Source organism: Mus caroli, unplaced genomic scaffold, assembly GCF_978045245.1.
Source record: "Mus caroli unplaced genomic scaffold, Mus_caroli_1 scaffold_2, whole genome shotgun sequence".
Lineage (NCBI taxonomy): Eukaryota > Metazoa > Chordata > Mammalia > Rodentia > Muridae > Mus > Mus caroli.
This window is the reverse complement of record NW_028227257.1, coordinates 4,768,277-4,793,982: the sequence shown is the minus strand read 5'-3', so window position 1 is coordinate 4,793,982 and position 25,706 is coordinate 4,768,277. Positions and strand designations below refer to the sequence as shown.

Sequence of the window (25,706 nt, the reverse complement as noted above, 5' to 3'; positions counted from 1 at the left end):
AGGCCACTTCCTGGAATAGAGGCATCCCAGACTCCTCCCTGAGCAGCTAGGACAAGTCAGGGGACTTTTCTGGATCACCACAATCTTCCTTCCCCTTTCACACAACAGTGGTGACTCCAGCCTCGGTCTTGCTTGAAGAGGATTGGCTGGAGCTGTCTTTGAGAGGCTGTGGGGCCCACCTGGCCAGCAGCAGCTGAATTGCCATCTCTGTGTCTGGTTGTTAACTGGTTGGTTCAAGGACTGATTGAAGCCTTTGTCTGGTGCCCCTGTTTTGATTCTTAGGGGCCACAGTGGGGCATTTACTCTACCTCTGTGTAGCTCCAGCACCCCCTACAGGCAAATGGTATTTGCTCCACCCCCGTACCCAGTCCCCAAAGTCTTCTCTCCATGTAGAGAGGAAGATGAGCTGTAGAACTTCTTACTCAGAATCAAACCAATGTAGGTGTAGGTACTCACTCCCACTGTTGGGTGGCCAGCTGGAGGAGGCAAAATACTGCTTTGGTTAAGGCATCTGAAGGGTCCAGATCCAGGAGGGAGAAAGGCTGGGGTGCAGAAGGATGCAGGAGCTCAGCTCTACTCTCTCTCCAGAGTCTACGACTCTCACCTTCGTCTACATCCCATTGCTCTCTATTCAGTGAAATCATCCACTGTGCTCGGCGATACCCTCTGCGGAGGGCATCACACTGCTCAGCACGGGTTTACCTTTACACCAGAACAAGAGGGTTCCTTCCATACAAGGGCCAGAGATTACTGTGAGGCTATGCCTTCTCAGTGGGCCTTCATGTGACAGTAATGATGGCATCTCTGTGCTTTCCAGACTCTAGGGCATGCTTCTTCAACATGCAGCCAACTGTTAGGACCCCGGTTTTCAGAGAACCTTAAGGTGAGGAACTCCAGATACAGGGACCCCACATTGAAGGGTCCCCATGTGGGAACCATGGCCCTTGCTGTCTGGTTCTTCATTCTTTGTCTCTGTTTCTTCATCCTCACATATCTCCATGAGGGTTTGGTTCTAGGGTTTTCCTTCGTGTGGCAGGAAGCTCCAGTAACATGCCTGACTGGACTCTGCTGATGAACTGTCTGGGAGCTGATGGTCATGTCTGTCCATGGACCAAGGTTGCCAATGGTCATAGCCGAAATAAATGGGAGCAGCTGAACTATGCCAGTTGTCCCCCAGAATGGAGGTCTCCAGCTCTCTTCTCAATAGCTTTGGAATGGTGACTACAACTGTATTGGGAGCTTACACCAGCCAAGTCATAAGGCCTAGGCTTGGTGCCCTACAGATGTGAGGGACAAAGAGAGTCCCTGTTCTTGATAGTAGGGGAGACAGGTTGACTGGCTCCTTGTCCATCTTTGACCAAGCCATACTGGGAATGCAATAGGTGACCTGTTTACTTCCATGTGGAGGATTTTGACTGTAAAGCTTAGACACACAGGCTCTGGCCTGTAGGCCCAAATGCTCAGTATGAGATCACAGTAGCTTCTGGGTACAGCCTTACTTTGCAGCTACCAAAGCAGACAGTAATGTTGATTACTAATACACACACGTGTGTGACAGTGATACCACACACACACACACACACACACACACACACACACAGAGTGCTGAGAGACCCATGGTGAGAGTGCTTGTGCTATCAGAAGAATATGAGGTCACTCATATTCTTGAGTCTTGGGAGGAGGCTTCCGCTGGAGACCAGGGCCTTTTTATGGAAAGGTGTGTGTGGTTTTCTGGCTGGATATTGAGCACAAGGAAGAGAATGGTCAGGATGGAGAGACAGCAGAGGTGAGTAGAATGTAGGAGCTGCCATGTGGGGTTGTCCACCCAAGGGCATATCATCACCCCACATGCTTGCTGGATGAAAAAAAGTTGTCCTGCTGGCCCATCCAATGCCACCACAAGCCTGGTCTTCTTATCCCTGTACAGTTCTCTCAGACAGCCTTGGGGCTTATCACACGAGCTTGTCTCCTGTGGATTCCCACTCTATTCTTTCCTTACACGGACAGCCAGCTCTGGAATCATGCATTAATGAGTTCTTCGGACTCTTTACCAATATCATTTTCACAGATCTCAAAGGTTGGGAAGCTGTGCTCCAGCCTTTGTAAGTCACCCTCATCCAATCCCACACAAGTGATTGCACAGGTCTTTCTGAATGAACAGAGGGCAGGGTGCATGCAGACGTCAGTATGTAAACAGGCTTATCACCTGGAACCTCCTCAATGGCAAACACATGTGCAGAGCATTGCAGTTAGTCTAAGCCATAAAAGAACAGAATCACAGGGCTGGGAGATTGTTCATTGGACAAAGGGCTTGCCGGGGAATGGCATAGGCCTGAGTCCATCAGTCCCTGACACCTGAATGAAAAACCAGGTGTGTAATTTCATAACCTCATCGCTGGGGAGTTGGGGACAGGAGACTCTCTGGGCTTCCCTGAGAAGCCAATGTGGCCAAATCTTTGAAGAAAAGGTTCAGTGAGAAACTGTCTTAGTCAGGGTTTCTATTCCTGCACAAACATCATCACCAAGAAACAAGTTGGGGAAGAAAGGGTTTATTCAGCTTACACTTCCACATTGCTGTTCATCACTGAAGGAAGTCAGGACTGGAACTCAAGCAGGTCAGGAAGCAGGAGCTGATGCAGAGGCCATGGAGGGATGTTCCTTACTGGCTTGCTTCCCCTGGCTTGCTCAGCCTGCTCTCTTATAGAACCAAGACTACCAGACCAGAGATGGTCCCACCCACAAGGGGCCTTTCTCCCTTGATCACTAATTGAGAAAATGCCTTACAGTTGGATCTCATGGAGGCATTTCCTCAACTGAAGCTCCTTTCTCTGTGATAACTCCAGTCTGTGTCAAGTTGACACAAAACTAGCCAGTTCAGAAACCTTGTCTCTTTTTCACACACACACACACACACACACACTCACGGAGAGGGGGGTATTTCCCACCTCCACCTACCCTAAGCAGCAGGCTCTGTAATATTCTGGGACTCTCAATCTGCATGGGGCCCTTAAGTGTCCCATTAAGTGGAAGGCTGAGGGATCAGTCCAGGGAGCCATAGGTAAGGCCTCTCATGTGGCTTTGTGGGCAATGCAGACATTCGGCTCCATATTCGCCTAGAGCGTGCCTCGTCTTACCCTATGGCCCCAACCACGGGACTATGTAAGCCAAAGAAAAGAACACCTGCTCTCTGTGGTCCTTTCCAGGCACCCCTGGGAAGTCCTGGCCCTGCTCATGGCACTGGCTTGATGATAGAGATACAGGAGTCTTCGGAACACAGAGTGGCCTTAGAGAGCCACTGACTCTGTCTCTTATCATTTTGAAAGCTTCTCTTAGGCTGGAGGGAGGCTCTGTATCCACCTGGCAAGATGTCTGAAAGGCCCCAGACATCCCGCCATGTCCCTCCCCTTGAAGATAATCTACTCTGGACAGTTCAAATTCAACCGTAGCCTTCCATGGCTTTGTCACACCCCTAAGAACAAAGATGCGAGCTAGTGAATAAGACCAGGTCTCAACAGGAACAGAATCCAAAGATCGAAGGCACTAAGTTACTTTCCCTCTGGGAGCCCAGCTCTAGGCTTGCACCCCATGTAGATAATCATACCCTGCCCAACCTGCAGGGCTCTCAGATGTCTAATCTCTCTTGTCTGATATTTGAGCAGCAAGCCGAGCCAGAGGACAGGGTCCCTAGTGCCCATTTTCAAAGGCTTCCTGTCCCTGCAATTAGTCAGAGCTGGGAGCACGGCCACTGCAGGGCAGGTGTGAGCCTGCAGGGAGAGGTCTACACAGTGGCCTAGAAAGAATTAATCACTGTGTGTCTTTATTGAAGTGTCAGAGGGGACCTCAGAAATCGTGGTAGGGCACATCAGCAAGCTGGGGTTGACAGAGTCTGATGAACACCTGAGTTGAGGGGTGGAAAAGCATGTCAAAATAAATACTGCTTGGAAACCAAGGGGTCGAAGGGTTTCATTACCCATGGCTCACCAGTAGGTGAAGGGTGTCAAAGACAAACTGCTCTAACTTCAAAGGAAGCCAGGCTGAACTGTGGTGGTCTGCCATTAATAAATGACCGTGTCGGGTGTCCTTTGATAGGGTGGGTGCTAGAGAGACAGACATCTGCGCTGGTTCCCAGTGGTCAGGATGACTTAATAGTGTGCCTGTTACTATGTGTGCCACTGGGAAGGGTGAAGAGTTGCCAACTGCGTATTTGTGACTGGGAATACCTGCAATCATGTATACCTGTGGCTGTGTGTGCCTGTGACTGTACCTGTGACTGTGTGTACCTGTGACTGTGTGTACCTGTGACTGTGTATACCTGTGACTGTGTATACCTGTGACTGTGTGTACCTATGACTATGAGTACCTCTGACTGACTGTACCTGTGGCTGTGTGTGCCTGTGACTGTGTTCACCTTTGACTGTGTGTACCTGTGACTGTGTGTACCTGTACTGTGTGTACCTGTGACTGTGTGTACCTGTGACTGTGTGTACCTGTACTGTGTATACCTGTGACTGTGTACCTGTACTGTGTGTACCTGTGACTGTGTACCTGTACTGTGTGTACCTGTGACTGTGTGTACCTGTGACTGTGTGTACCTGTGACTGTGTGTACCTGTGACTGTGTATACCTGTGACTGTGTGTACCTATGACTATGAGTACCTCTGACTGACTGTATCTGTGGCTGTGTGTGCCTGTGACTGTGTGTACCTGTGACTGTGTATACCTGTGACTGTGTGTACCTATGACTATGAGTACCTCTGACTGACTGTATCTGTGGCTGTGTGTGCCTGTGACTGTGTTCACTTTTGACTATGTGTACCTGTGACTGTGTTCACTTTTGACTGTGTTCACTTTTGACTGTGTGTACCTGTGACTGTGTACCTGTGACTGTGTGTACCTGTGACTGTGTGTACCTGTGACTGTGTACCTGTGACTGTGTGTACCTGTGACTGTGTGTACCTGTGACTGTGTGTACCTGTGACTGTGTTCACTTTTGACTGTGTGTACCTGTGACTGTGTACCTGTGACTGTGTGTACCTGTGACTGTGTGTACCCGTGACTGTGTACCTGTGACTGTGTGTACCTGTGACTGTGTGTACCCGTGACTGTGTACCTGTGACTGTGTGTACCTGTGACTGTGTTCACCTTTGACTGTGTGTACCTGTGACTGTGTGTACCTGTACTGTGTGTACCTGTGACTGTGTGTACCTGTGACTGTGTACCTGTGACTGTGTACCTGTGACTGTGTGTACCTGTGACTGTGTGTACCTGTGACTGTGTACCTGTGACTGTGTGTACCTGTGACTGTGTATACCTGTGACTGTGTGTACCTATGACTATGAGTACCTCTGACTGACTGTATCTGTGGCTGTGTGTGCCTGGACTGTGTTCACTTTTGACTGTGTGTACCTGTGACTTTGTGTACCTGTACTGTGTGTACCTGTGACTGTGTGTACCTGTACTGTGTGTACCTGTGACTGTGTGTACCTGTGACTGTGTGTACCTGTGACTGTGTGTACCTGTACGGTGTATACCTGTGACTGTGTATACTTGTGAGTAGGGATGTGTGTGCCTGTGTGTATCTGTGGGTGTGTGGCTGTTTGGAGGTGAAGGAGGAGGATCTCCATCCCAGGGCAGAGTAGAATGTGCCAACTTGTTTAGGGTGGTTCCAGAGGACATAACTGGTGAAATCTGATGGAATCTAAAGATGAAATTGAGAATCCCTGTTACTTTAGGATGAGGGATTTGCCTATCCCAAGAAAACCATGGACTCTGGATCTGGAGGCCCCTATGAGATTGCCGTTTCTAAATGCTGGTCAAGGACACACTTTCCCAAGAACAAGTTAGATCCAGTAATTTGTTGTTGTTTTGTTTTGTTTTCTTGGAGACTCTTGCTGTCAATAACTTGGAATGGCACAGGGAGAGAGGATTTTTTTTAATGTTTTAAAAGATGTTTGTTTTCCTCTCTAAACCATTCCAGCAGCTCAGAGCTAATCATTCAGATTAACAGATGGTGTGGTGATGGAGCTGTCTGTAAGCAGAAGGCGAGGGAAGTTACAAAGGATGGAGGCCCAAGTCACAGGATTCTACACTGATTACAGACTGAGGTATTCCTGAGAACAGAGAGAAAATAGTCATTTTTTCCCCCTTAAACCTAAATCCAACCAGCTTTTCAGCAAAGCAAGGAGGGATCTAGAACTTTCTATTTAGATACTAAGACTTTCTGGATCTCCCAATACAGAATATGAGATCTCTCTCTCTCTCTCTCTCTCTCTCTCTCTCTCTCTCTCTCTCTCTCTCTCTTTCTGTGTGTGTGTGTGTGTGTGTGTGTGTGTGTGTGTGTGTGTGTGTGTCTGTGTCTGTGTCTGTGTCTGTGTCTGTGTCTGTGTGTGTCTGTGTATGCCCTAGGAAGCAGTTATGCAGATTTAATCTTGCAAACTTAAACTACCTCATTGAAAGGATGGATTTTTAAATAGCAAATTACTGAATATAGCAAGAAGCAGATGTCTACCTTATAATTCAGATGGTTGGGGTGCCACCAGATGGTTGGGGTGCCCCAAACATGAGAGTGATTGCTTAGCTGGAAACAGGGAATTTCCCCCACGCACCTCTAATAAACTGAGTGCTAGCCCCATCTCCCTCCTCCCTTAACCCCATTTCTTCTGCTCCTCCATTCCTCTTCTATGCTGGCCTCTTATTTATACCTCCCCCCCCCCATGTTCTCATCTTGGACTGCCTCTCCCCTTTGTCTTTATCCCAGAGTCCCAGATTCGAACCTGCCCTTCAGAATAAGTTTCACTGTAGACTCCCCTTCCCCACCACTGTACCTTCTGCTGTTTCAGTTACCCACCACCTAGACTGGTGAACCATTAAATGGAAACTTCTAGAAACAAAGTTTGTAAGTTCCCAGACACTTTTATAACATTGTGTCATTATAAATATTCAATTTTATTTCTAGTTAATCTCTTTGTGGGCCTAGTTTATAAATGAAATGTGATTGTGGGCAATGGTGTTCAGGTCAACACTAAGTCCACTTGGGACTTGGTATTGTTTGAAGCCCCGGTCACCCATGGTGGGTTTTGACACATATTCCCTGTGAGGAAGGGGACAGCTGTGAATTGATTGTTAAGTGAAAATTACAGCCAGGATGTTGAAGGTCGTGGAGTTGATGGAAGTGACCATGGGAAGCCCACTTCATTCACACTCATGGGGGGAGTCAGGGCAGGTGATAAACGAACCGGAGAAATCCAACAAGGATTACAGTGGGGAGAGATACTCAGGGATCTCAGGCTCAAGAGAAGCCCCTTGAAGAAGTTGATGGAATCTTGTAATGTGTTTATGAAGGGAAAGAACAAAAAGCGTCTTTCTAGGGAGACTTAGTGTAGAAGTCAATTGAAAGTAAGGTGGGTCCTTGGGCACCTGGTAGTTATGTGTCAAATGCACTCCATATTCATCAATACCTAACTGGCTTTTATTGATATTCCCAGTTAATGCAGAGCTTGCATCATGACCTCTAATAGTAGGTTCACTCTGATCTCTGCACCCTCATCATCTTAGCTTTTCAAGACAAACTTAAGGTTATTCTTTCTGGTTCCAGTGAGATCTTGGCCCCCATTGTTCATTAGCAAATCTCAGGTGCCTTCTTAGGAGCCATGATCTCAGGAGCTATGCCAGCAGCCTCTGCCTTCAGGTGCCCAATGCTGGGGTAAGTCTTTGTGTTCACTGAGCAAACACCCAAACAGGGCCTCTTTGCTTTTTTGCTGAACTTCATCCAACAGTTCAGTCAGAAGCCAGTTTCCGAGCCTTCGAGATTGAGCCAGAAGGACTGGGGTATAGCCCAGTGGTAGAGACATTGCTTAGTATGTATGAGACCCTAGATTGGATCCCTAGCACAATAATAGATTGGACAGATAGACAGGTAGATGTCTGTCTATCTATTTATCTATCTATCTATCTGTCTGTCTGTCTGTCTGTCTGTCTGTCTAAGTCAAACCAGACATAGTAGCATATGCCAGGAATCCCAGTGCTCAGGAGATAAAGGTTAGAATCAAGCTTAGGATGAGGGGTTCAAGATTTCCTTGGCTCCAGTTTGAGTCTAGCCTGGGATACAGGAGATCCTGTGTCCAATAAACAAACATGGAATATGTAAATAAGACTGAATAAGGCCAAGCACAGGCTTGCTTTCTCGTTGTGCTTTCAAGCTTCGTCAACCACATGGAAGAATGCAGACAGCAGGTGTCTAGCTTGGGCAGCAGTGGAAGACCAGCAAAATTCAATTTCACAGACCCATAATCGCCAGTCTTAGGTCGCATCAACTGTTACCTCGTTTTTACAGATGAAAACTCTGGGGAGATGAAGGTAGCTAGTGCAAGCCTACAGATGCTACTCTTCCGCACTTTAATCCTTTCCCACACGGTAGTGGGGACCGGGGTCTTGATGGATGCTCTTACCCTTTCCAAAGGCAGTCCCTAAAGCAGAAAAGAAAATTACCCATGATGAAAAGTGTAGTTAAAGATTCTGGAAAAAAAAATCTATTCTTGGGTATGATTTGTGTATACAAATCAAAGCAGAAATGTCCTCAGACGATGTGTTGGCGGACAAGCTAAAAGAAGGAGGGGAAAGGCCATCTGGTCATCCACCCACCCAGGCCACCCTGAAGGTAGGCAGTAAATCCACCCACAGAAGGCACGGTGTGAGGAGATCTCAGGTGTCCCTGCTTCTCTGGGAGGCGTGGGCCTCCTGGTTTATCACTAAGCCTCCGAAAGGCCTGTGACATCGTAATGGATTGGTTTGTTGTGATGGGGATTAGGGGAGGTAATAGAGTTGCAGTCTTCTCAGGTCAGGGGAGGGTGAGACACAGGTGTCACGACATGCATATGTGATGGGGCCCAGCCTTTTCTCTCTACACCTGAGTCTTGTCTTACCAGCTTGGGGACGGGGGACGGGGGGGGGGGGGGGGGGCAATTTTTCACCAAATGCCAGCTGGAGCCAGCTAGCTTAAGACTGACCTTTCAAGGCCATGGGGGAAGTTCGCCAACAAACCTTGCGCTGAACGTGATTTTTCCACTGTGTTTCCAAAGTCAGGGTATCACCTAAGAAGAGAAGCATTTCAGGTACAATTTGTGTATACACACACACACACACACACACACACACACACACACACATTTCATATTCCCATTAGGAAAGACAACTGAAGGGGGTTGGGAGAAAGATGCTCAACATTTAAGACCATGGACCTGAGTTGGATTCCCAGCATGCACTGGGGGCAGCTCACTGTTGTCTGTCAGAAAAAAAAAAAAAAAAAAAAGCAACTGAAAACTCCACAAGTCTGTGCAAACCAAGGGCTGCCCCCCACCCCCAGCAAGGCTGCTGAGGCAGTGTGTCATGTGACATGGCACGTGTTGTGTATGCTTAGATATGCTCCCTCTCTTTCAGAACATAATTTGGGGGGGAGGCAGGTGGAGATGGGTGCCACATCCCTGGGATGTGTTTGTGTTTCCAGTGGGACAGTCTCTCCTTGGGGAGCTGGAAACGAAGCCACTTCCAGTCTCATTATCATTCGCCTAATATCAGTTATTGACCCAGGGCTGCAGAAAGAATCTGGTAATTAGCGTGAGCCTGTGGTTGAGTTTCTATGTGCATCTCTCGAACGGATGACATATCCGCTTTGATTATTATTATTGAGATTCCTTGTGGTAAAAGGGCCTTTTTCATTAAGTGAGCCCTGTCCTGTTTACTCAGAGCTGGGGCTGGGGTACATAGAATATTCTGTGGCAGAAAGAGTGCTCTTATACATTTCCTTAGAAACGGGCTTTACGGAAGCAAAGGCAGGATATTGATGTAACAGAGGTTAATTATTCGGGTTTTATCTGGGTGGATTGGAAGGCCTGCAGCTCCTCTCAGTACACAGACTAAAATTGGAACACTGAAGAGGACCCAAGTGCGGCCCTGTGCCTGATGACACATCCAAAGTCACCGATTGAAGGAGATGTTTTATAGAATGTAAGAAGTACATTGGGTTTATGGTCAGCATGGCTAGCAGCAGTCAGCATGCAGATGTTCTCCCTGCTCCTCTGAAGGGAGGCTTTAGACACCTCCCTTAAAACTTAGCTTCTGAAGGAGCCTCTCCAGTCTAGAAGGAATATCCGAATCTGTACTTCTGAACAAACTCGGAGAAATGACTTTGTCCTCGTTGTGTAGATAGGGAAACGGAGACTGAAAGAGGTATGAGCCTAGCAATCTGCATGCAGTCTCTCACGGGAGGAATCTGATGGCTAGCATACTTGTGGGCTTTCCTCAGTTCAAACCCTCCCTGCATGTATGCCCAGGGGTGGAGGCACAGGCCAATAATCTCAGCCCTGGGAATGCTATGATAAAGGGGTCATTGTGAGTTTGAGACCAGCCTGGACTATGCAGTAATACACTCTCAAGAAGTAACAAAACAAAACACAAAACCCAACAAACTCAAGCCAAAACCAAAGAACAAAACAAAGAAAACGGGGAAACAGACCAAAAATACAAACAAACAAACAAACAACCCAAAACAAAACAAAACAAAAAACCCAAAACCCAAACCAACCAAACAAAAAAACCCCACAACCCTCCCCCCAAAACCCCACAACTTACCAAAAACCTAAAACCAAACAGGGTTGCATCCACTGTGACCCCTAAGTAATTATCGGCTTGTTCTCTTCCAAAAGCACTCAATACCAAACAACAAACAACAAAACAAACCCCTTAAGTACATTTATTTTAAACAGAAACTGTTCATCATTTCATCAAGGCAAGACTGATCTGGTGTGCCCTAAGGCAGTATCAACCACACCACAAACAAAGTTTTGGGGGAATACATTGTAGTTAGAGTCCCTTAAGCTAAGGCCCAAGATCTTGCACTGCGCCTCTGATGAAATTTGCTAGTATGGAGAGCACAGGAGGCTGGTAGATCGGAGGCTTTTGTCTGATCTTAATGTCGAGAGAAAATGGGTGTGTGCAGCAGGAGAGGAGGAGGGTGCACAGTAGGGTATGAAAACATTCCAGTTGGCAGAAAACTACTGCCTCCACCCCAGGCTCGCAGGAACAGATGAGCAGGAAACTGTGCCCTCAGAAATGGAGCTCAAACTGGGCCCCAGTCTTTTCTACAGTGCCTGCCACCGAGCCTCAGAAGTGCCTCCCTTGATAAAACTTCTCTGGCTCTGCTATCCTCCATGTGCCCCTGGTCTAGTTGTGTTCTGGACACAAGAATCTGGAAATGACACTGCTCCTTGCACCCCAGTCCCTGCTGTAATGCTGGCAGGACTTATGGGCTCACCCAAAACGCACAGTCAGATGGAGCTAGAGGAGTTGGAGTTGAGACTTTAAAAGGGGGGGGGGTGGAATTAATGATTTATCTTAAGTGACTTCCACAGTGGTGTGTGCTCCCTCTATATTGCTGCCAAACCATACATAAGGCTAAGGTTTGGGCAGCCCACCAGCCCATCCAACACATCCTTTGGTGAAATTGGAGTTTGGACACATTACACAGGCCCTGCCTTCTGTACTCCAGGGGGATCGTAGGGTGCTGGTATGGAGGCCAGAGATGATGTTTGGTCTCTTTCCCAATTGTTTGCCACCTTGCTTTTAGGACGGGGTTAACTGCTGAACCTGGGACTTGATCAGAAGGCTACCCTCTGCCATCTCAGAGCTGGAAACCCCAGTCCTCCTGGTTGTGTGGTAACCACTGGGCTACCTCCTAGGCCTTCTCAGCACAGCCTTCCAAATTGCTTGCTAATTAGTCTCTGCCAGTAATATATTAGGAGATCCCTTGTCCCCCTCCTTTGCCTCATCCAACTGGGTCCTCTGCTTCCCTCTCCCCCCAGGTGTAGTGCACACTGCCTTTGAACCCATAAACCCAGGCCCCCCCATCCGTCCCCCATGCCTCAGAGTTGGTAGGAACCTGAGAGTGCTGCTAAGAATCCTTTTCTGTTTAGACCTCAGAGAAGTTTCTCCTGAGCAAACCTGAAGTCTACTGGGTACAATTTGATGTTCCTTCCAAATATTAATTGATTTGTTCTCCGGCAGAGGCATGATGTCTCAGCCTTGCTCAGGGACAGTCTTGTCACTGCTAAGGACACAGAGCCATGCAGGACTTCCTCTGTGCCTGGCCAATTCATTAAACCCGGTTAGCAATTTGCAGAAGAGATTAATTGATTTGCAGGCTGCTGAGCCCTGAGTGTTACTCAGCTCCCTCCTGGCAGCAAGCTCAGAGAAGCTCTGCCCACCCCTGGGAACCTAAGAGAGCCAACAGCAATATGGGAGCCTCTGAGCAAAGACTGGGATGGGGCTACTTTCATTTCTCATCATAAACAGGAGCTTAGGCATGGCAGTCTCAGTCCTTTCTGGATCAGGGTGGCATGTAGGGCCACAACAGGGACTTCTGGGATAAAATGAGAAGAGTGGCCACAGAGAAAGTAGATTTCTTAAAAGTGTGTGTGTGTATGTGTGTGTGTGTGTACCAGTGTGTACAGGTGCACACACATTCCACTTTGTTTTGTTTTTCAGAGAGAGGGCCTCACTGCATAGCTCTGGCTGTCCTGTAACTCACAATCTAGACCAGGCTAGCCTTGAATTCACAGAGATTCATCTACTTGGCTCTGGCCTCTCAGTGCTGAATAAACTTGTATCACACCATGGCCAACTGAACCCCTTCTCTCTCTCTCTCTCTCTCTCTGTCTTCTCCCTTCCTTTCTTTCTTTTTAAATTTTAGTGTGTGTGTGTGTGTGTGTGGAGGAGTAGAAGGAGGAGGAGGAGGAGGAGGAGGAGGAGGAGGAGGAGGAAGAGGAGGAAGAGGATGTCAGAGGGCTCTTAGATCCCCTAGAGTTACAGGTAGTGAAAGCTGCCTGATTTGGGAACTGAACTCCAGTCCTCTATAAGAGCAGTATGTGTCTCTAACCACTGAGCAGTCTCTCCAGCCTTCTCCACTGTTTTTTTTTTTTTTTTTTTTTTTTTGGACACAGGGTCACTAGGCTGACTAACTAGAAAGTTCCCTTACATTCCCCGTCTTTACCTTAATATTGGTGCAGGGGGGGGGGTTTGTTTTTTGGTTTTGTTTTTATGGGCTTCATGCTTGAGGGTGAGCCCCTTATGAACTGGGTCATCTCTGAAGCCTCTTAAAGCTTTTATTGTCCCCAACTGACACCACACTGTCTTATTATGAACACTGTATATTGTATACCTATATTAGGAAGATTCTGTTGTGAGAAAAGTCTATATTTCACACACACGTGCACCCAGACGTGTGCATGCACACATGCTTTCACATGCACATACCTACACCCATGCACACTTGCTTGAGAAAAAAATGAGAAGGGGTGGCAAGAAAAGGAAGGAAGGAAAGAGGCATCATCTCATATAGGAAAAAAAATGGCTTCTACCGATGGCTACTGGACTCAGTTACATTGTCTCTAGGCAACAAGGAACTTCTACATCCTTCCCATGCTTCTGTGACCCAATAGTTGCCCCAGCCCCCTTCCCTAAACTAAATCTCTCAGGCCTACTCTAGATCACTGCCTGTCTTTAATCCAGCTGCAGAGATATTGTATGGCTGCCCAGGCCTCGTGGAGCTCTTGAGAGTAAAGGGGAGAAGGCTGCCTAAACAGGAGGGGGTCAGGCAAGTGACAAGAGATGCTTCTGCCTATCCGTACAAACTTGGAGATGGTGTCTCACCCCTAGGTTAAAGCAATAAATCATGTTCTTATGAGCAGGGGCGTGTCTTGATGCCCCATGAGAAGGGAGAAGGAATGGGAGCAGGCAGTGGGGAGGCAGATGTCGTGGGCTCTCCTCAAGGTGCTCGGGGATTAGAGGACCATGACACTTTTGCAAAGGAGATGAGTCCTGAGGTTTTCATGCAATTACCGGGCCCTGCTGTGTGCCAGGCAGTGTGTGGGAGCAGAGGACAGGCAAATGAGAAGACAACATGGCCCCGTCCTTTGGGAGAGCTGGGTCTGGCAAGGGGAGCCCACAGAGACTGGTAAACAGGTCATTACACATGCAGAACGACGAGCTCTCTGATATGATTAAGCTTCTGAATGAGGGGTCCTGACAAGGCCGGCTGGAGGGGGAAAAGGAGAGCTGAGGCACACAAACAGGAACAGGAGGTCTGCAGCACACCCGCACCTGTCCCCACGGCCTCTCCATTCAGCCCCCACTGCAGAGGGAGGGTGGGAGGGAGCGCGGTGGGGGATAGCTGCTGGATATCTCCAGCCGCCTTGCTTCCCTCCTTGAATCATAAAAGATTAAAAAAAAAAAAAAAACTATACATGCTACAACAGTCAGTGAAGATGCATAGCACTTAACTATTTACTTGTTTATCTAAATCCTAAGTGTTTCCTTAGCAACCATTAAGAGTCTTGTTTACTGGAGTAACTTGTATGCTGGCTTTCTTCTCTCTGTCTCTGTTTCCTTCTATCTCTCTGTCCCCAAGTAAGGGAGGGTCTCATGTAACCCAGGCGGGCCTTGAACTTCCTATGTATGCCGGGATGACTTTAAACTTCTGATCTTCCTGTCTCCACGTGCAGAATGCATCATCATGCCGTGTTTGTGTTTGTTTGTGCTGTGCTTGGGATTGAACCCAGGGCTTTGTGTGTGCCAGGCAAGTGCTCTACCTACCGAGTCCCATACCATAACCAGTTCAGAAGTTTGAACTCCCCCACCTGGACCCCCAGAAAGTGAAAAGGCAAAAATGCCACCGGTGCTAATGACCAGGTCAGTGGAGATGGGGCTACTTGAAAAGAACAGGCAGGTATTCATGGAGACGGGAGGGGGCTGGATCTTGAGGATGCGTCTCTTTCTGAAAGAAAGCCTTTCCGAAAACCACCCTTCCCAGGGGAACTACAAATGAAGCCTGAATTTTGTTCTAGAAATTTCTCTTGTGAAATGTTAGACCGGGCAACCAAATGAGAGTAGAAAATAGGGTAGAGTGAGCTGTGAGCCCTCAACAGCGCTCTCACCCCATTAGCTCCCCATCTCATCCACCCCACCACCACACCCCCCAATTCCCAACTGAACCTTTTGGTTAGAACCTTTAGGATTAATTCTAACTAAGGTGTTAGAAATCTGAGACAGAAAACGTCCGAAACAGTGAGTCCTTCTGGAGGAGACAGGTGATCCGCCACCAACCTTAGGTGACAGAATCCCAAGGAGAAGGGGCTTTGCTGTTCAGTCCTTTAAGCCCCCTAATGATGTCATGGGGAACGTTTGATTCTGATGCTAATGGCCCTTTGCCACCTGCCTAACCTTTTCCTAATCCCTTTGCATCAAGAGGGGTTAGGTGTCCACATCTGGCTGGGAGCTGAGAGCTGAGAGCAAGGTTGTTTTGATGGAAGTTGTTTTTGCCAGTAGCATCTGCTCTCACGCTCTGCTTTGCCTTGGACTCGGGGCACCTGAGATGCTGAAGCCGCTGTCCTCGGTCTCCCAGCTTCCTGTGAAGCGGGGGTGTTATAGAAACCGGTAATTTCATTTGTGGACTTAGAATTCATTTGTTTTTAAGTCGAGGGACATCTGTCTCTTTTTGCCCCAGGCCTTCATCTGTAAAATGGAGTATGGCTAGTGTCTAATCTGGCTTCTGTCTAGAAAGTCCTGACTCATTCCAAGGGGAGGGGGGCGATGCTGAGAGGCCCACATCACAGGATCCGCTAGGTCCAACAGGGAGCTAGGTCTTGGCAGAGAGCTTTTACAAAATTACAGTACTCTGTAGCGTGTGACCAGGGTAACAGACAGTAGGGGGCGCTACCGTTTTCACCCCACATCTAGAGAAGATGTCTTTAGGTCACAGGAGTGAACCAGAAGCTGTGGAGTCTCATTCCACTGCCAGGGACTGGGTCCCTAGTGCAACACAGAGAAGGCTATAGGGTATTTATGCTTCATGAACCTCTCTGATGGATGTCCCAGAGGGAGCTCAAGAAGTCACTGGTGCTCTGCTTAAGGTCCCCAACCTCCAGACAAGGTTCCCCTCTCCTGTTGGCCTTCACCTCAACCTTGGATGCTGGCAGGGAGCTCAGAGAATCAGCTCCAACAGGCAGCTTCCTGCTTCCGCATTTGAGGGTTTCCGCCAAATGTTTTCCCTCACCTGAGTTTCGATATGGCCTTTGGGGTCAGAGGTGGCTGCCAAGGCTACCCACCTCCCCATCCTCACTGGCAGGGAGTCGTGCCCAAGTTCATAGTGGATGAAAAGATAGGTTCCTAGTTAGCCCCCTCTCTGCTAAAACTCTTAAAATGTTGTTTTGCTGTTGTTTTTTAACTTTCAGATTTTTTTTTTTCTTTTTTGTCCTAGTCCAAAGGCATTAGCTTTTGATGGCTATGAGGCACCTGACATGCTGGAGACGGACAAAAGCCACCTCTGAGCACGAACATTTGGAATTATTAAGTGTTCATTAAAGCACCCCCGGGTGCACAGTGCTCTTAGGGATGCTAGCTTCTCAATTTTCTATAATTTCCTTATTTTTCTCTTCTAGCTAAAGGCAGATGAAAAACGAACTCAGCGCATTTGAGTCTCTGAATCATAGTTAATGTGCGACGCCCCCTCCCTTAACTGCGCTGTTTCCCTCTGCCTCCTCCAGTCTCCTTCCCTATCAATTGGATAAACTTCTTAATCCGTTTAACCCCTACTCTGACTGCCACTCGGGAAATGCATGCAAAGACCCCGACCAGCTCTCTCTACACTCCGACTCGCTTTGGGCAGGGGTCTGCGGGCTGGGAGCTGTAGAAAAATCAAGAAGACTGCAGCACTGCATCCCCGGCGCCGGCAGGGACTCGGGGGCAGCTGTCTGGCAGGTGGCTGTAGGCTGGGGTGCAGAGCAGACCCTGGGCAGCCACCCACGACCCCCAGCCCCATCGCTAGGCTTCCGGGGGGACTGGGGAGCTGCGGCTGTGCATGGACTGTTCTGGAAAAACACCAAGCTCCAATCCCCCTCCCATCCGCTATCCTGTGACTCTGGTCTTACATGAGCAGAGAGGGAACAACAGCTAAAAGCTGTTTTTCTCTTTCCCTTTCTTTTTATTTTTTTGACAACAACCTCACATAACCTCAAAAAGTTACCCATGAATTTACCAAAAACTTTTTATGAAACTACTTTAACCTCTGGTGGGGGTTAAAAACAAGCTCTGTGGATTTATTATCCGGAAAAAAAAAAAAATCGAAGCATGACTCTGTATTTGCTGGAAAATCGTCTACCAAGCTTCAACGGCGCCCCCTACAGCCGCCTGCGAGGAATAGCGGGCGCCGACTGCAGCAGGAGCTGCGGGCTGCTGGCTGCCCAGGACCTGGCAGGACCTGATCCCCGGCGGGTGACTGGACCCCCTCCACTGCATCCCGGGTCTGCTCCGAACCCGGACACCTTGCTGGGTCTTAGTTTATATTTTTTGAAGTTCAAATGGCTAAACCAGGAGCAGGCTAATCGCCAGCAGGGTTTGTACTGCCAGCCTCAGCTGGACCCCTGCAGAGCAGGCGAAGCTTACAGTCTGAGCACGCAGGCGACCCTTGCTTGTTTGTTCCTTTTTGCTGCTTTCACGTAAATGCCACCCAGATGTACTGAAGGAAGAATGATGACCTCCAGAGGAAGGAAGGACAGGAGTATAGGCAGGGGCCTCGTAGGGAGGCTGAGACCCAGAGAAGCTGAGCATTGCACAGAGCAGGATAAGAGATGGGAAAAGAGAAGACCGGGGGATGAGGTGAGGGTCCCTGTGAGGATGAATGTGGATATGGTCAGCAACCACCCTCCCAACTTCAAAACACCCCCAGCTCTCGCTCAGAACCGTGTTTTTAGGAAGCACATGGAAGGAAAGAAAGAAAGAAAAAAAGCCGTTCAGAAAAACAAATATAAATCAGAGACAGAGGAGCGGGCGCTGCAGCCTGCCCAGAAGAGGCAGTAGCATGCGGCACTCAGATTCTCTGGTCCCTCACACCTGAGTCCTGCTGCTAAGGACTGAGCTTTGCTTCAGTACTGAGAGAGAGAGAGAGAGAGAGAGAGAGAGAGAGAGAGAGAGAGAGAGAGAGAGAGAGAGAGAGAGAGAGAGAGAGGAAAAAACCCAACAAAACAAAACAAATGCAAAAACCAAACTATCATCCGGGTAATCTTAGCTCCTATACAGGGAGAAAGCCAGCTCTGGTCTCTATGAAAAAAAAAATCTAGAATTTGACAGTAAATAGATCTTCCAGTGTTTACATTGGTAATTCAAACTCTGTCTCTGTCTCTGTCTTTGTCTCTCTCTGTCTCTGTGTCTGTCTCTCTCTCTCTGTCTCTCTCTCTCTCTCTCTCTCCTGTCAGAGATCTTTATTATTGGGGGGGGCGGGGGGGGCTCACTGCCGTTTCTCTTTGTCATCTAACACCCACACATTCAGCATCTGGCTTAGGAGAGCCAAATGCCAAACGCAGTTTGTCTGCATCCTCTTTTGGGATTCATGGGTTGGATTTGAGGGGAAAACTCCTCTTCTTTCTCCCTTCGGGTCCTGGAGACTATAAGAAGACAGCTGCTTCTCCACACCCCCAACTCTCCCTAGAAGTCCCGTGGGGAATGTGGTCGCACTTGGGGGAGGTGGGCTTTCTGTTCTTATCCCAGAAAGGTCTGTACCCGTCCCCTCCTGATGGGTGTGTGTCCTTTCTTCCCAGCTTCTCACTGAACCGGGTCCATTTCGAGTTTGTCACTTGCATCCAAAGTTACATTTGTGATTTGGGGGCATCTTTCCCAAGATGGACTTTCTGGGTATCCCGTATCTCCCAAACCCCGCTGCCCTGAACCAGCCTGCCCTTCTGACGGTAGAGCCTGGTGTTCTGATGCCTCTAGTGGTGGACTCCAGTATAGCACCCTGTTGCTTTAGCAGAACACACAGGCATTCTTGCTTTGTCCACTAGCTATTTCCTGGGGAGCTGTTGTGGCTTCTAATCGTTCCTTTCCTATTTTCTCTCTCCACGTAAGATCTGGCTACATAGCCCAGGCTGCCTCAAACTTATGGAACTCCTCCTGCACCATAGTTGCCACCCACCAGGCTTTACCCATTGTTTCTGAAAGGGCAATCTAACACCCCGTTGTGTCTTCCTTGTATCCTAAAACGTTGAACGTTGCAGTGGAGACCATAGAGAACCAAAGACATGACATGCCTGCATCTACCTCTGCTCAAGTGGGTTAAATAGACTATGGTTTTGACTCTCACAAACTCACACATTCATGGCTCAAGTGAAAAAGGTGGTATATGTTTTCATCTGGAAGCGATTGCTTTCCTTTTACAGTTGCTTCTGGGTTCTGCTGGTTTTCCGTGCGTGGTTTCTACCCTCTGCTTTCACTCTGTCATGCTAGCACATGACGCTGCTGTTCCTAAGTGGCAGAGGAGGCTCATTTTCTGCTATTAATTTTTATCTGTTGTGTTCTGTTGTACTTAATTTTAATTAATTGAAGTGACTCATTATAAATGCAATGCATAATTAAAAAAAAAACTGAAAAAAAAAGAGAGAAATCCTTAGTCCATTCTAAGTAACTGCATTTTGAAGCTCAGAATGAGCCCGGTCTGACATGTTCTGGAAACTTCTCTGAAGGGCAAGTTTGGCTTTCTCTTTCGTTTGGTTTTGTGTTGACTTTTCCTGTCAATCGATGCCTTTTCCGAAGCTGGGTTAGCGAGATTGGAGTTGGTTTCAACAGCTTGAGTTCCCAGAAGCTCTCGCACATATGCACATTCTTCTTCTTTGCTCCTCATCCCGCCTCTCCATAAATTTGAGGATCTGCCTTGCAGTCGTCTGAGGAGTTAGATAAGGAGGGAATTGATGGCCGCGTGCACAGCAGAATGGGAAGCCAGAGGAATTGATGCAAGCTGCAGACGGCTATTTCTAGAAAAGACTAGCTCATTCCATCAATCTGTGATTTGTTTCTCAAATGTGGATCCATTAGATGCTTCCTGGGGGAACCAAGCCTTGTATTTAAGTCTACCATGAGGTAATGTTAGGTAAATCTTTCATCCCAGCGTCGAAGTGAGCAGGAGGGTGCTAGGGGTCAACTGACATTCAGAATATACGCCTCCCTTCACTCTGGGGTCCAAGGAAGCTCCAGTGTCCCTGTGGGTTAGGAGAATGGCTGAATATCCATCACTGTTCTTGGTACCAAACGACTAAACTCCAACTCAAAAAGACTTAGGCACAAAAAGCAAATCAGTCAGACTGGGGACTTAAGCAATGCCCCTATATGTTATTCCTAGACTACTAGGGCTGTCTCTGATGGCTTCCAGTAGTTTCTAGTGGCCTCACGTAGGTCCTCCCAACTTAGTAATTACATTAGGGAGAGCATTGACCCAAGCCCCTGCATGCCTAATTTAGGGAGATCTGGCTGTGTGCAGTACCAGGTGGGAAGTGGTAGTGGGCCACCCTACCACAGGGTGTCTGTCTGGTGAAGGACCACTGGGTGGAGAAGGGCTGCTGAACACAGGGAAGCAGATGTTGGGGGAACTTTCACCCCCAAATAGGTGGAGGAGAGTGAGAATTTTCACAGCCAGTGAGTTCTATTCTGCACACCATGGGTCACACAGCAAGGGTCTTAGTAGATGCTGTGCACTAACCTTCTTCCAGATTGGCTCTTTCCCATATCCTGTCTATAGTTCTCACCTCTCTGAAGGGTTGCCAACAGAAGTCCTGTTCTCCCAGGACTTCTTTAGGAAGTCATCTCCAGGAGAACCCAAGACACCAATTATCTGTAAGTTTCAAGATGGAGTCATGTACCATATAGGCCCCATACCTTTTTTTTTTTTTTTTTTTCCTCAACCCAAAAAAGGCACAGAGTCTGGGGACAACCTAAAACAGCATAGAGAGATGTAGATGCAACAGGCCAACCTCCACCTCTGACCTTTAATTGATTACTCTTGTGGTCCAGGCCCCTTTAAGTAAGCGTTACATAAAGCATTAGTTTGCTGCCATGTGCTCTGCTCACATTCACGAGGCAGCTGAGCTGAACTTGCACTCTGCGTCTTTAATAACGTCTTTGTCATCCCCAGAGCTGCTGGCTTGAATCACCTAATGTGGCTTTCAGAGAACAGCTCTCTGCTTTCATCCCAGCTCTTTGAGATTTAGTAGCTTTAGAACTGGAGGACAATGTCATAGAGACTTACCCTAAGAGCCCATTTTCAGTCGGCATTAGGACAGTCACTTTCATTTTTCCAGTAGATGCCTGTTCGCAATTTTCACAAAATATGTTCCATTTTGCTTTTTTCTAAGGCAGTCTTTAAGAGAGTTGTTTACAGCAACACGTAAGGCTTATAATTGTATCCCAAATGTCTGGGGCTAATGACTGTATTTGTGTTAAAATCACCCCCCATTACCTTTTCCAAAACTAATTTTGTCAGATAATGTCTCTGCATAAAACAAACCAGCATCCATTGGCGTCATATCAGGCTAATGTGTTTTTCTGAGTAGCATTTTGTGATTCAACGTGAAGGCCTCATGTTCCTCCATTCAGGATGGGACTGTGTCCTGATAGGCCCATGACTAAGTGGGGAGCATCTAGCATCCAAAGTGCACTGAATTCCTAACTCACCTACCACACGTCCCGACTTGGGGCACTGAGGGGTGCCGGTTGTCCTTCATGGTGGTGGGTCTAAGAAATGGTTGCAGCCCACTGGCAAGAGACTGTAGAGCACAACAGAGTCCACACCAAAGTGGATGATGCTCAATGCTACTGAGCATGTGTTACCCTTCAACCAGTATGAACCTGAGTATGTGCCTGAGGAGCCAGCTCCCTATTAAATGGAAGATTGTGTGGATTTGGCCATGCCCTCCTTTCTGAGGGTGGAAAATCTTTTGTTTTGCAGAGAGATCTTGGTCTTGGTGCTAAGAGAGGCTCAGTGGAACTGAACTGGGGCCAGTGCCATGTCTGGAGAGTCAGGTGGGATTTTACTGGAGCAAGAAGGCTCATTTTATTCTACTATAACAGAAGACCTGTACATAGCTGCATTTAACTTTCATTAAGAATGTATGTGTCCACAGGGCTGGTGCACGTATGAACTCACAGGCACTGTGGCCACATGCATAGGGCCTGTGTGGGTCTGCGCTAGATGGAGTCCTAGGGATGAAAGGAGAGATGGGCACACGACCCCATCCTTAACCCATCAGCTAGTTCCAACTGACAATCATTCGCAAATGGAAGATTAGTTTTCTCCACAAAGTCTCACTGGGGACACAAACCACTCTTAAGTGTTGGCTCCATGTCCAGCAGCAGTAAATGGCCAACACAAAATAAAGTCAATGCCATCCTTAGAGTTCTTTGTTAACGCAGGACTCTTTTGGAAGACCTTAAAAATCCTTTGTGTGTACATTATGGCTTCTGACTTTGTGTTTATGGGAGTCCTGTGTATGGCAACCCATGTACCTCTGAGGCTCTCTACGTTTCTTGTGCTTTTTCTTTAAATCCTTTTCTTGTTTGGTTGTTTTGTCCTTTCTGATTTTTTTAAAATCTTATTCTATTTTATTATTACTCCTTACATACCTGTTTGTTTTCTAAGGAGAGATAGAAAGAAGGTGGACCTGCAAGAGAGGGAAGGTGGGGAGGACCTGAGAGGAATAGGAGGAGGGGAAATATAGTCAAAACATAATGTATAAAAAAACTTTTTTCAATAAAAGAAAAAAGTGTGTGTGTGTTTGTGTGTGTGTGTGTGTGTGTGTGTGTGTGTGTGTGTGTGTGTGTGTGTGTGTGTGTGTGTAGACCAGAGGTTGATTCAGGTGTCTTCCTCATAGCCTCCACCTTAATTTTTAGGACAGGGCCGATCACTTGACCTTGCTGATAGAGTCAGTGAGCCTTGGGGTATGTCTCTGCTCCCCCACACACACACACACTTGCTCATGGGTTCTGGAGAATAATTCTTATGCTTATACAGTAAGAACTTTACCAGCGGCCATGCCAGCCCCTTATGAGCATCTTTATTTTAACAGTTCAATGCTGTTCACTGATCAGTCTTGATGTCACCAGTTTCTGTGTGTCTTGATTACCTTAATAAAGGTCAAATCTGGGGTCCTTTGAGCTATTGTCCACAGAACATTTACTGTAGACTGATCATGGCAATAAGCCCTTTAAACTTTTTGTTTTCCCATTTTGTTTTTATTTTTATGGGTATGTGTGGAGGGGATGTGCACAAGAGTGTAGTTACCCACAAAGGCCAGAGGAGGGCATCAGATCTGATGAAGCTGGAATTATAGGTGGTCGATGGAGCCTTGAGGTGGGCACTGGGAACTAAACCTGGGTCCTCTGGAAGAGCAGCAAGTACTCTTAACCACAGAGCCATCTCACCAGCTGCATTTTAAGCTCCTCCTCTTCCTCCTCCTCCTCCTCCTCCTCCTCCTCCTCCTCCTCCTCCTCCTCCTCCTCCTCCACCTCCTTCTTCTCCTGGACAAGAATATTGGTGCTTTACTGAGACTCTTTCTAAAGATGAGAAAATGGCCATTGGCGACCTCCCCAGGAGGATTCTCTGTTCACCTGTGACATGGCAGGCTTCATGTGGATAGCAAGGTCCCCGGGGAACCCCTGAGGCTCCCACGTGTGTGTGTGAGATGGAAAAAGATGAGCCTCAGGAATTACCTGGCCATCCTTGGCCAACAAAGAAAACTCAGCAAGCAGCTTAGCCCCACAGAGATTGCACCACTACTGGGGTTGGTTTTCTGTAGCGCCTCCAGCAATCCCCACCTCGGCTGCTGTCTGGATCTGGTCAAGGGGCCACCTGGCTTCAGAGTCAAGAACAGTGTTCTAGGGAGTTCCAAACAGCTTCCGGCTTTTGTTGGCAAGAAAGGGAGAGGGGTGAGTGAAAAGATAACTCTGTCTTGAACTTACAAGGCTTTCATTTAAGGCAGAGACACAAAGCCTGGGTGTAAATCATCTTATTTAGAACCCAGAGTTAACTCGGTAGGTAAAGTGTTGACTAAAGAAGCACCAGGACCTGAGTTTGGTCCCCAGAAGCCATTTAAAAGGTCGGGTATGGTGGCATGGGATTGTAACATCAACAGGGGACAAGGGGTGGCAGGTGGATTCCTGGGACCCTCTACCCAGCCAGTCTAGTCTGTATGGTAACTTCTAGTGACATATGAGCAACACTAGGTAGGCTCAGTAGTATATCTTAATCTATAGGTATATCTATATACTAATATATAAATGACTAAGAAGAAGTCATGTGTCTGCAAGGGAGTGTATTGGAAGAGTTGGCGGACAGCAGGGAAGTGTGGAGATGATGTAATGACAACACTCATGTGTGGTGAAGGTGGATACTTCCTGAGGACTGACACCCAAGATTGACATTTGTCTGCACATGAACTCACATTCGTACAGGCATGTGAACCCATGCCCCAAACCACACATGCATCACATGTACACACACACACAGGTACACACACACATTGTTTAAAGGAAAAAGCAAGTTCGCTAACCCTTTGCACATTGTTACTTAGGTCAAGCATTGGCAGTCTTCTGTGTAGACCAAGCCGCAGTGGTTCTCGAGTTTGTAAACCCCGTAATCTGCACGGCAAGCACTCAACAGCGTTGCTGGAGGCAGCATCTAACAACGAAGAGGTGTGGCTGTGTGCCGATAAAACTTTATTTACTAAAACAAGCAGATCAGATTTGGCCTTCACACTGTTGTTTGCTGGTTGCTGGTCCAGATAATCTACAGATATGATGGGATGATGATAAGGGCTTGCTATTTGGGGACCATCAGACAGAGCATATTCACCAAGCACACAGGGAGGTTGTGGTGTTTGGGGAACGGGCAAACAGTGGAGCTTTTACCAATGTGTTGCATTACTGTGGAATTAAATATGATAAAGTCTGAGCTGCTCTCATAAAACCCCAAAGCACAATGGGTTTAGGAAGTTTTGTTTCTCACACAAATAACCACTGGGGTGTGAATGGTCTAAGCATGGTGCAGGACCCGCTATGTGCTGAGGACCAGACCTCCTCCTTAGCTCTCTGATCTTTTTTTTTCACACCACAGAATGGCTGTGGTCGCTCCTGCTGTTAGGTCGGCGCTCTTGTGAATGGGAAGGAGAAAGGAGAGGGCACGCATTCTCCCACGAGAGGCATTTCTTGTAAATTGGGCACATCTTCCTCTCAGGTCACCTAGGCCGGAACTAAACCAGCTAACCGTGCTCAGCTGCAGAGAAAAGTGGAGAAAGCATGTTTCAACCCAGCAGTCCTTCACACCTGCTGGCAAGTGACTCCTTCCAGTGCCAAGGAAGGAGATCAGAAGGGCACCATGCAGGTCTGCCACACAAGTTAAAATGCAAGCAGGCAGTCTAAAGAGTCTTCATTTGTTTCCTTAGAAGGAACTTGTCTAGTACTGTTTCCTAGGTAGAGTTGACTCACTAGTACCCAGAGGTCACGTTCCATCCAGTTTACTTCCCATCTCTTTGGCCAGAACTGTTAAGTCCTGTGCCTCCTGTCTTTCTGAGCACAGCAAACCTTTACTCATTGGAGCACTCCTGGAGACAGTGACTGGAGAGACAGAAAGGGGTCGGCTTTGAAGTTCTCCTCAGGAATAAGCTCTGTTTCTCTGACATCTCTTTAAGAGTTTGTTGTTGAATGCTCCATACTGTTCATGAGCCTGGGCCCCTCCCACTTTCTTTCCTCCACCTTTCCTCTTTCCTCTCTGTCTCCCTTCCTGTACTCCAAGGAGTAAAGTCTCTCCTCTGTCTCCAAACTGCTATGGTTGGCCTTGCCTT

At 47.7% G+C, this 25,706-nt stretch overlaps 1 protein-coding gene across 1 annotated transcript in view; it reads left to right on the top strand.

Moving 5' to 3' along the window:
* Nucleotides 1-25,706, top strand: part of Znf831 (zinc finger protein 831) — a 109,682-nt gene that overhangs the window by 59,258 nt on the left and 24,718 nt on the right. The window lies entirely within an intron of this gene.